Below are 11,557 nucleotides of genomic sequence, written 5' to 3'. Positions count from 1 at the left end.
TTCATCTCAAGCCACGAGCTTTTTTCCAATTCTCTCCCCCATCCCACCTGCTGAGGCGAGCGAGCGGCTGCGAGGTGCTTAGTTGCCGGCTGGGGCTACAGCAGGACAGTGGGTATGACAGCTAGAGGAAGATGGGTGAATTCTTGACTACCTGGTGGCAACTAACATATAGAGATATAGATACATGATCTAGAGAGAGTTCTCTGGAAATGGTGTGATAATTTTGTGTATTCCAGTTTTTGTATCTGGGGAGATGTCCAGGAGGGTACGACACAGAACTGTAAATAAGCAGTTGAACACGAAGGACTGAGGTTATGGACAACAGTGGAGTGACCCAGGAGGTAGTGTGAAAAGGCCACTGATGCCCCTAGCAGGGAATATAGAACCCATTAGAATAAACTGGAATTTGAGCATCAGCTACGTAAGAGCAACATACAGGGACGTACAGCACTCATACGCTGTTATACTTTACCGCTATAAATGCGCAGAGAAGCACCAACTTAAAATCACATACTTCTGTCATGTGCAAAAGTACATGACTGTTCTTAACACTGTGGTAAAACAGCCGTGAGTATGATCAAAAATTCAGTTTGGTACTTTTTTTTTCTTTGATGCTTTTGACATCTAAACCAGGAGGATTATCCCTCTCGTTGGTCACTTCTGTTAGTGTTAGATTAATTGAATTCTTCCACAGGCATACATGTGTGTAGCAGATGCTTTGTATGAGGTCATGGCATGAATATTTCTGAAGGCCAGGATGGGCAGCTTGACGGCCAGGTTGGAAATGCTGCCATACTCCATGGATGAATTAATTCATTTCAGGTCCAGTAAATTGTGAATGGCAATTAACTGGAAGACCCCAACGTCTTAAGGCACCAGGCAAAATGCTTTCTTCCTTAGAAGAATAAATACGGTGAAGAAACTGTAGAAGACTGTGTGCTAGCAACCACGTTTCAGAAATGCCAGTATTTTTTTTGATGTCATCTGTCCCATAGCCTACTGGACATCTTATAATCACAGCATTAGGTGTTGTTACTTGGTTTTCAGGGAAGGATTTTTTTAACGTTGAAGAGAAATTAAGTTTATGGGGCAGGTTGTGGGAAAATGGGAGTTCGGGACTGGTTATCAGGAAAACTAAAAACTCAGAACTGGTGGGATTGAGAGGGACAATCATGTTGGGAAAAATGTCTGTAGTGTTACTGAGTGTAAAGGCTGTTAAACTGCACCAGTGCCTCGGATTTCTCTGCATTCCTCAGTTTTATTGGCTACTTTGGAACATTTTTGAGTCTGTGGTCTTGAATTAATTATACAACTTCTTTTGTTGTTTTTTTTTTTTTCTCCTGGCTGGTAGTGCTCTTGGGCAGAAATGAGGTTGTCTGTCTTTGCTAACTGCTCTTTATAGACTGACAAACTTTGGATTTCACAGTTTGACCACCTGAAGATGCAGAGCTTTATAATACTTGCTTTAGGAATAAATGCAGCTTCCCTAATTTTTATGTACTTCCAGTGTTGAGTGCCATAAAATAACTTCCCATGTAGTCGAGTCTCTTCTAGATGAAAAGCTTTGTTATTGGAAGTAATGGGATAAGAGGAAAAAGTATGAGTCTTTCTAGGGTGACCTTTGCAACGAATTTCAATGAGCTTCACATTTTGATAAATCTGGACTCAATTTTAAGTGGCAAATGAGAAAATCTGACAAACCATCTTAAAGATGATGTGCTTTCAAGCAGCCTGTAGAAACGCATCTTTATAACTTCTCCTGATGTGCATTCTGGTGACACAATACTATAAAGAAAAGGAGAATATGTTACTTTTTCATACAGAACAGGCTGGATTTATATTTTAAATACAGAACTTGCCACAAACAACAAGTGGGGAACATCTGGCACTCACGTGTGTACAAATAATTTTATCGTATTAGTAACTTCTTCATTGTGCCAATCAGTTATCTAACGTTCAGTAGGAGTTGGATGCACCCATCTGAAAGTAAAATTTGTCTTTCATTTTAATATTAGTTTTCTGTTTTTATTGTAGTTAAATTGTTTTGTCAGCCATGGTGGGGCAATATTGATATAACTGATCAAAACATTCGAATGGTAATCTCTTTATTTACTTCTGTAAATAACGTAGAAAAATAGGATGGCAAGGAACCAGATGCAAACATTGTTAAAATGGGTTGTCAGGACGGTTATCCCGTTGTGTCTGCTTCTCAGTGTGCATCCCGCTGTCCTTAAGTGTAACTGAAATTGGAATGACTTGAAGTGGTGAGAGACTAGACCTGCTTTAAGTTGTTTCGTCACATTAAACATCGACCGTAACCTGCGTCACAGCCAGATCGCTTGCATTAATGCACATTATTATAATCTACGGTAATGTGTGGCCTCAGGATGATCCCAGCCATTCTTTCTTTTCACATTTTTATTCAGACGTAGTTTCTGTTTATTTTGGTTAGCTCAGAAACAGGCTTCCAGGTTTGCTCTTTCAGAATGAAATACAGAACCCCTTAAAGATGGACCTGGGAAAAAAGGAGAGCGGATGCTTGGCTACGCAAGTGCCTCATGGCTAATAGCTTTCCTGAGGTGTGGGTTATAATGTCCGCCTTCGAGCAGTCATAAATGTGGTCTTTGTAGCATTACTCAGTCGTCTGGGGAAGAGCGTAAGGGCAGCGGTGGAATCTGCGGTGGAGGTGGAGGGGGGGTTTCTCTGGGCTGAGATGAGCTTTGCTCTTGCGGAAGGTTTGGAGAGAGGTGAAGAGCGGAGGCGTGCTGCCGTGCTCCGGGGGGTTGCAGCGGGACGCGGGGGTAACAGGGCCTTTCCTTGGGGTGTTGGGAAGGAATTGGGCGAGGGCTTGTGCTGGCATCCGTGAGGACTTCTGGGAGGAGTGAAGGTGGTGGTTAGGGTTGTAATGATGCACTACCAAAGCCCAGTTCAGGATCCAAGGATGATGCCCTGAGAAGAATGAGTCCTTTCTTATTTCCCAGCGGCACGGTTGCCCTTGGACTTGCTGGTGTGCTAGTTTCATCTCCTTCAGGGAGCATATAACAAGAAGCTGTAGCTATGTCTCCCTCATTTTTTTCTAATTCAGTGTTTCTATCCCACAAATATAATCCAAGGATGTGTTTGTTTGCAAGCTGACATATCGTAAGGGTGGAAAGCACGGTGTAAATACTCATTATTCATTATCAGATTTGACTTCTGGAGCATGTAATTGCTATTTGAAGTTTCAGCTTTATAGTTTGTATTAATTTGGCATCTTTAATAGTCTTTTAATTGGCTTTGGTTGTGCTTTGCAGATGATAGACTCCTAGTTAATGCGTACAAAAGTATTTTAAACACTGGCTTTGTGTAAGCACTGCTAACCACTTATTTTTAAACATAGTAGGCATTTACAAAGGCGCTCACTTACGTTACTGTAGAGTATTAACTGATAAAGTGTTTGGGAATAATTTTGAAATTAGACCATGAATGCGGTTTTAGGCATTCTGTGATAGTAGGTGAAACTATTCACCTGATAACATTTGTTCTGTAATCTATATCAGAGCCTCATGAATTTGCAGATTGACTACTAACCCGCCACCACTTACAGCTCTATTCTAACAGCTACAAATGTTAAATCTGGGCGGATGCCTTCAGCTCTCAATAGGCCTGCTTTTCAGTAGGTGATCAAAACCCAAGGCGTTTTTGCTTGCTATTGGCCAATTTAAATATACGTACAGGAGAGAGAAACTATATTCTCAGAAAACATTAGTATGCTGTTTTGGGGCTTATTTGTTAATTTTCCAGTTTCGACAAAAACACCTAGTTGCGAATTTTACTGCTGATTCCACAAGTTCTTAGAAGATATTTAAGGAAAGTATTCTTTTTCCTAAATAGGTGGTTATATCATGTGTTTATGGAGAAAACTCCCAACTTAAGCAGACTTGCTGGGTATTTTTTATAACATACTAGGCAACTGAAGGTCCAATTCCTTTGCTGCTCTTTTCACACAGTTCAAACAAATGGATCCTATTTTGTATAAAGCTAGTGGTCACTTCTGGTGTTTCTTTTGTGGGTAAGGAGGATGTACATATAATCATATTCAGCCACATAGATTGTAAAAGGTGTGTGAGTAGGAGTGGAGCAAGTGTAAAGTAGAAGATCTTGTTCAGGTTTCTTCAGCTTTTTATTAGGGCAATGCTTTATTGGCTGATTAGTGTTAGTTGCTGTTGGCTTTTCTTGGCTGTGTCACTTTCTATACAGCAAAATTAAGTATAAATGTCTCCGATAGTGAGATAACCCCATAATTAGAATAATTTGGGTTGGAAGAGCCCTCTAGAGATCATCTAATACAACCTCCTGGTAAAAGCTGGGTCAGTTAGATCAGGTTGTTCATGACCATGTCCAGTTGAGTTTGACTGTCTCCAAGAGTGGAGATCCTACAACTTCTCAGAAGTGACCTCTTATTAGTGATCCTTTTGCTGTGGCTTTATGCTTTCAGTATAACATTAGTTTCCTCTATGAATTTTACTGCTTGACACTTAACAGTTTATTCTCTGTGTCCATATGCCTTTTGTCATAGCAGATACTTTCTCATTTTGTTTTTTGGTAGCTTACGCAATTTTTGCTTTATGTTTGCTCATGGTATGAGTCCAAAGCACTAGAATCATAGAATCATTAAGGTTGGAAAAGACCTTTAAGATCATCAAGTCCAACCATCAACCCAACACCACCATGCCCACTAAACCATGTCCTGAAGTGCCACGTCCACACAGTTTTTGAACACTTCCAGTGATGGTGACTCCACCACCTCCCTGGGCTGCCTGTTCCAACGTTTGATCACTCTTTAAGTAATGAAATTTTTCCTAATATCCAATCTAAACCTCCCCTGGTGCAACTTGAGGCCATTTCCTCTTGTCCTATCGCTGGTTACTTGGGAGAAGAGACCAAGAACCCTCTTTCAGGTAGTTGTAGAGAGCGATGAGGGCTCCCCTCAGCCTCCTCTTCTCCAGACTGAACACCCCCAGTTCCCTCAGCCGCTCCTCCTAAGACTTGTGCTCCAGACCCCTCACCAGCTCCGTTGCCCTTCTCTGGACACGCTCCAGCACCTCAATGTCCTTGTAGTGAGGGGCCCAAAACTGAACACAGTATTCAAGGTGCGACCTCACCAGTGCCGAGTACAGGGGCACAATCACTTCCCTACTCCTGCTGGCCACACTATTGCTGATACAGGCCAGGTCTTGTTGGCCACCTTGGCCACCTGGGCTCACTGCTGGCTCTGTCAACCAAGACACCTTTTCTGCCGCGCAGCTCTCCAGCCACTCGTCCTCAAGCCTGTAGCATTGCATGGGCTTGTTGTTGAGCTCCTAAAGATTTTAAATGGGGTTTTAGTGACTGTAAGAGATGACGGATACCAAATTATATCTTATCTCTTAGATGCCTGCAAGACTGACAACGTGAACCTTGCACGCTGGAGGTGAGCTGCACTACAGAGACGCTGTCTTTTGATTGCAACTCTGAACATGAACTGATGAGCTTGAATTTGTTGTTCGCATAGATCAGGACTGAGTGTGTCAAGAGCAGATGACTGTATACAATGTTGAATTCGATTTGCAAATACAAAGAAGAGAAAATCTTCCTAGTAAGAGACATTGTGACATTGAAGTTGATATTGTGAGGACAAGGACTGATAGCTGAATGAAATAAAACCACTTTAGTAAGACATCCCTCTCTCGAGCTTATCCCCTTTTGAGATCAGTATGTAATTATAGTGAGTGCAATATAAATGTAGCGAGAGACAATTTGAAGAGCGGTGACAATATGAGTAAACAAGCAGAAGAGGAAGGAGGGCACAGCAAATGCAATGCCATACTTGCTCAGGATCATCGAGCAGCTGATTTCAGAGCAGGGAACAAAGTGTGCTCCAGGCCGGAACCTGATTCGGCTGTCTCCCAGGGATTTTGAGATCCAGAGATGAAAAAAACTTCAGAAAAGAGTGTACTAAAAGTCCTAGATTGTAATCTAGTACTAGTTGTCCTAGATTGCAACCGAATGTAAGGCAATCTGAGCTGCCCTGGAACTGCAGTGAAGATTAATTCCTTCAAATAATGTCTTTCCAGAATTTTGGGGTTTTTTTTCAAGTCAAGCTCTTAGCCAGAAAGTAAAAGCAGAAAACCCTTAAATTTCAGAATGCTTTAATTGAATAAATTGAAATGAATAATTGAATAGAATATTTGTCCTTAATACTAGTTACGGTGTCAGAGAGAGCAAAATGAAAAACTCTAATCCTGTTAAGCTTACAAAGTAACTGCACTATGATACCTGTTTTTAAAAGAACTAATCCTTTGGAAAAAAAAATCAGCATGGTGGAAAGTGCTGTTGAACTTGGCATACCAAATAGAGGTCTAACTCTCTGACTGTTTTAAGTCTAAATATTTACCTTTTAAAACTTGGAGCAAAAATCAGTTGTTGATTTCTAAGGATTTAATACTGTGTAAAAATGTGTATATTTTTTAAAGAGCCTGATGCTTCCCCCCCTCCCCGAAGGTATCAGAGATCAGTACACTGTTTGGAGTTGAATAGCAGCTGGTATGGTTACAGTCACACCTGAGCTGGGTTTGTGGGTATCTCTTCCAGCTGCTTGGTACCACCCCACCCTTTCATCTCAAGGTGTGCAGATGCCGTTTAGCCTTTGCCTGGGCTAGAATAGGCACTGCAAAGTGTTTTGGAGAATAATTCAGGTTGTGGGGGGATCTTCAGATGTCATCCGGTGGAACGTCCCCTGCTCCCTGATTAAAGCAGGACCACCATCAAGGTTAGTTCCAAGCTAGAGCTAAGGAAAACTTAAATTTTCACAACTGACAAATTTTGAGACAGAAGACTGAGGAGCAGTCACGTTGCTGAAGGTGAGGGTGGTAAACCTCTGCAAAGGTGAGTAGGGAAGAGCAGGAGCAGTGATGTGCGGCTGCCAAGCCCTTCCTGTGGCTGCCTTGCGGCCAGAACAGCCTGTCTGCCCGCAGCTCCGAGGGGTCTGATGCGTACTTGTTGCCAGTTGGGTTTTATTTTTACTGGACAGGTTCAGGAATGGGATATCCGCATGCCTGACCTACTGTCTATACTCACGACTATATTTGAGCAAATAATTAAAGTATTTCAGAATAAAAGCTTATGAAGTGGATGTGGCATGTGTGACAAGTGCGGATGTTGCTCTGCTGGAGTTTTTTCTAAGCACGTTGGAAGGACTCTCCAGCAGAAATTCCCCGGTCAGTAAGCAGGCAGGAGATCAGAGGGGCTGTTCTGATGGGGTCTTTCATGCTGTTATTTTTTCCTGTGGCTGTCTGCCTGTTTTCCAGCGCTTTAGGAACAAGACTTATTTTCCTGTTATGTTTTTAAACCCCAGCCATTTGTCTCCAAATTTTGGGGGGAAAATAGTCTACAGATGGATGAGCACAAAGAGCAAGATTGCATAAGCCCTATTTTCCAAGGAAATCAGGCTTAAATAGCAAGTCTTTCAAATGAAGCGATGCGGTGCTTTTTACTGAAGCTGGCAGGCTCATCTCCCAGCTCTAGTTAGGGAGCTATTCAACTTCTGGGTAAAGTTTGGTCATATAAAAATCAGTGAAAACTTTCTGAAACTCCTCAAGAACAGCACAGGTGCGTTTTTGTTTTCTTTTGTTTTTAATGTTGTGGCAACGTGGAGAACTGAGAAACATCCTCGTTACAAAGAAATGAAAGTTTACACATTCTGATAATCTTTACTAATCTCCCCATTTCATCCAGTTTTCTTCTATAAAAGACATAAAGCAACTAGGCAAGTTTTATGACTAAATACTAAATGTTAGCTTGTTTCCCTTTTTTCAGATGCCGTTTGGAACTGGGGAGTGACAAGGGATCAAACGTGAAGAGATTTATAACATTTCTGGCTCTCAGATTTGTCACGCATTCTTTTGGGTTCATCAGTCAGCTCTCGCTTGGATAGCGACAGATGCGCGCGCTCTGGAATTACGAAGTTTGTGCTGAAGAGTTTTACTGTGCTTGAAAACTGAGTCAGTCTGAAGGATTGCAGGTGTCCTTATAGTATTAGTTAAGGTTTTATTTTTTTAATGACTGACAAGAGTGGCCCTCTGGCTATAGCATAAATCTCAACAAGTAGTACTTGTTAGTGGCTTCAGGAGAAAGGTGTTTGATCTGCCTGCAGGAATGTGGCTTATCCCTGTTGTCATGTGACTGGTTGCTTCCCTCTTACATCCAGAGAGTATAGACAAGTCATAAAGGTAAAAAGTGATGACAAGTATAAAGACACGGTGTGTTAGAAGTTTTTTCAAAAACTTAATGATGAAAAAAGGCTCATAGGGAGTATCCAACTTCAGATGTTCCAAATGCTAGCACGTGTGACCTGTGGAGAAGAGATCCTGTCTTCATAGTTTATAAAGTGGAAAAGATAGGAAATGTTGAATAGCTGAAAGCTTAAGATATTGTTGTGATGAAATCTGCCTCATATTTTGAGTTGGAAAAATGAGCATGAGAAAATTGTTATGTAAGACTTTAAAAAAAACAAACAATAAAAAAGCCGAAAGGGATGCAGAGCATAGTAGCAAACTATGTCAGTGAAGATCCAACTGATCTTAAGAATGTGAGATTTCAGTGAAATAAATTTCCAGACTGAAGAACAAATGTGAGGTTTTACATTTATTCTGTATCTTCTTTCCTCATGCCAGTAGTAGTTAATAGTCTTGTTCCTTCTGCCTGGAAACTCTCCACTTTATATTTTTCTCTCTGAACAAAGTGTCAACAACGGTAAAAAAAAATTTGGCTCATGAGAGGCTTTTCCTAATTTTCTAGCTTTAGAAAGCATCAGCTGGTCTGGTCTACACAATTCAGGATTTCTTTTAGCAGATGTCTGCTTCAAATCTAGTAGCAGTGGACTGTCCTAGAGGAAAACCGAACTAAGGAATAATCTTTATATTATTGTTGCAGGCTGTGAACGCCTCAGTGCTGTCAGAACAGCTAGAAAAAGCCCTTCTAATAGGATTCATCTTCATGCCGGGCAAGGAGAGCTGGAGGTGGTCTGTCCACAGCAATTCAGCTCCACAGCCAGCGCAAGCACAGAAACAATGGCGGAGTCCAGTCCAGACGGGTTTTGCTCGTTAGGGTTTTTTTCTACTGGAGACCAGCAGATTAAATGACACCTGAAAATGAACTAAGCAGCGCTGTTTGGGATGTGCTTTGAAAACGGCTGCCTGTAAAGAGTCCTTGCTTACTGAAAACAGATGTCAGTATCGCTAACTATTTGCTGTTAAACCCGAGAGCAAGGGGCCAGTGCAGTCTCCTCCTGCTTGGTTGTAGTGCTTGACTTGAGAGTCAGCTAATGGTAGCGGTTTCTTCTACCTCCATTCCCCAAGCGAATGGAGAAGATCAGGCATTGATGAGAACATCTAAAGAGATGGTTTACTGGTTATGATTTTGAGATTACTAGTTGATACATGATGGCCATGACATGCACCATTTTTAGGTCAAGATGACTCTCCTAACTGTGGAATTTGATCTTTGATATTGGTGCCAGCTGTTGATGTTGCTGTATTAGATTTCAGCAGTGTGAAGAAGTGTGATCCAAACTGATGTCCAACAATGTCATAAGAAAGAGAAGTCAAACCTCATTCACATGCATCAAATCTGGAAACTGGGGGGGGGATATGAAAAAAAGCTAAGGAGGTTTATTCATAGAATCATAGAACCTTTGGGTTGGAAGGGACCTTTCAAGACCATCTAGTCCAAACTCCCTGCCATGAGCAGTGACATCTTCAACTCAACCAGGTTGCTCAGAGCCCCGTCCAGCCTGACCTGGGATGTTCCCAGGGATGGGGCATCCACCACCTCTCTGGGCAGCCTGGGCCAGTGTCTCACCACCCTCATGGTGAAAAATTTCTTCCTTCTATCTAGTCTCAATCTGCCCTCTTTTAGTTTAAAGCCATTACCTCTTGTCCTATTGCCACAGGCCCTGCTAAAAAGTCTGTCCCCATCTTTCTCCTCAGCCCCTCTCAGCCCTGGCAGCTGCAGGAAGGTCTCCCCGGAGCCTTCTCTGCTCCAGACTGAGCCCCCCCAGCTCTCCCAGCCTGTCCTCCCAGCAGAGCTGTTCCAGCCCTCGGAGCGTTGCTGGGGCCTCCTCTGGCCCCGCTCCAGCAGGTCCGTGTCTCTCCTGTGCCGAGGGCTCCAGAGCTGGACGCAGCCCTGCAGGGGGGTCTCCCCAGAGCGGGGCAGAGGGGCAGAATCCCCCCCATGCCCTGCTGGCCACGCGGCTTTGGGTGCAGCCCAGGACACGGTTGGCTTCTGGGCTGCGAGCACGCGTTGCAGGCTCCAGTCCAAATCTTATTCATTGATCATCAAGTGGATGAAAAACTCCATGCAGTGTAATGTGATTCTTGGTAGTGCTGTTTGGGTGGTTTTGGTTTGGTTTTGTTTGTTTGTTTGTTTGTTTGTTTGTTTTGCTTTCAGCATATTTGAATTGACCCTGTTTCCGGGGTTCCTCAGATTTTGACTTTGTACGTGGCAGAGGAAGTGTTTGCTAGTGATAAAGTGGACTACTTGGATCTCTCCAGCTTTCAACTAGCTTTTAGGCCAGTGTTTTTCCCCTTAAAATTTGAAAGCATTGTCGTTGCAGACCTTAAGGTGAGAATGAAGCACTCAGCATCTCAGATTAGAAGCTTTTAGAATAAAGCTGATCAATTATTTCTCGTGACACTTGTACCACGTCTTCTGCGGTGTAGCCTCGGGCTTGTAGGCAAGGCTGCAATATAAATTATAGTGTTAATACACTTGTTCTCCGGACTGATAGGTTTGCTGACAGTCTGGCACCCGGAAAGCTGTTCTTCTGTGTTAGCAAGTGTAAGCATGCAAGTTTAGGTAAGATACTACTCGTGCATGCGATGATCTCCTTACTATGGGGCTGCTTAGATGAGCTCTTCACCGCAATGGAGCTGCGTCGTGTTGGGAGCAGGCTTTTCTGTTACGAGAGGCTGGATTTACTGGGATTTAGGTGTCTTTAATCTGCTGCAGTCTGACTGTATGCTTCAGATTTTGGGAAGGGTGGGAATGATGAGCAGCTTCACAAATTTTTCTCAGTAGTTGAAATGATAGTTAAAGCATTCAAGAGTAGTATCCAGTGCAAACACAGAATAATGATGTTGGGCCTCTGTTAGAACAACTGAGTGGCCACAACACATAACAAAAATCCTTACCCCAGAGGACTTGGCTTCCTGTACGCCTGGAATTACCTTAAATAAGAGTGGAAATTAGAACACAGAGAAATACTGTTTTCTTCCATCATTGCTTGTTAGCTGAGATGTGTCACTTAATACTATCATAAATTATTCAAAGGTATGAATATAAAATAAAATTCCCAGAATCCTGACTTTTCTGATACACACAGAGGAACATGTTTAGTGTGACAAGTAAACTGTATTTTTAGGGCACAACATTTATATAGTAAAAATTGGAGTTGGCAGTCTGTCATCTTCTAATTATTTCTTGTGATGCCTTTTCAGACCCGTGTTGCTTATCGGACATAATAGTGGACATGGCCACT

Source organism: Phaethon lepturus, unplaced genomic scaffold (genome assembly GCF_000687285.1).
Source record: "Phaethon lepturus isolate BGI_N335 unplaced genomic scaffold, ASM68728v1 scaffold35981, whole genome shotgun sequence".
Classification (NCBI taxonomy): Eukaryota; Metazoa; Chordata; class Aves; order Phaethontiformes; family Phaethontidae; genus Phaethon; species Phaethon lepturus.
This window is presented reverse-complemented; position numbering follows the sequence as displayed.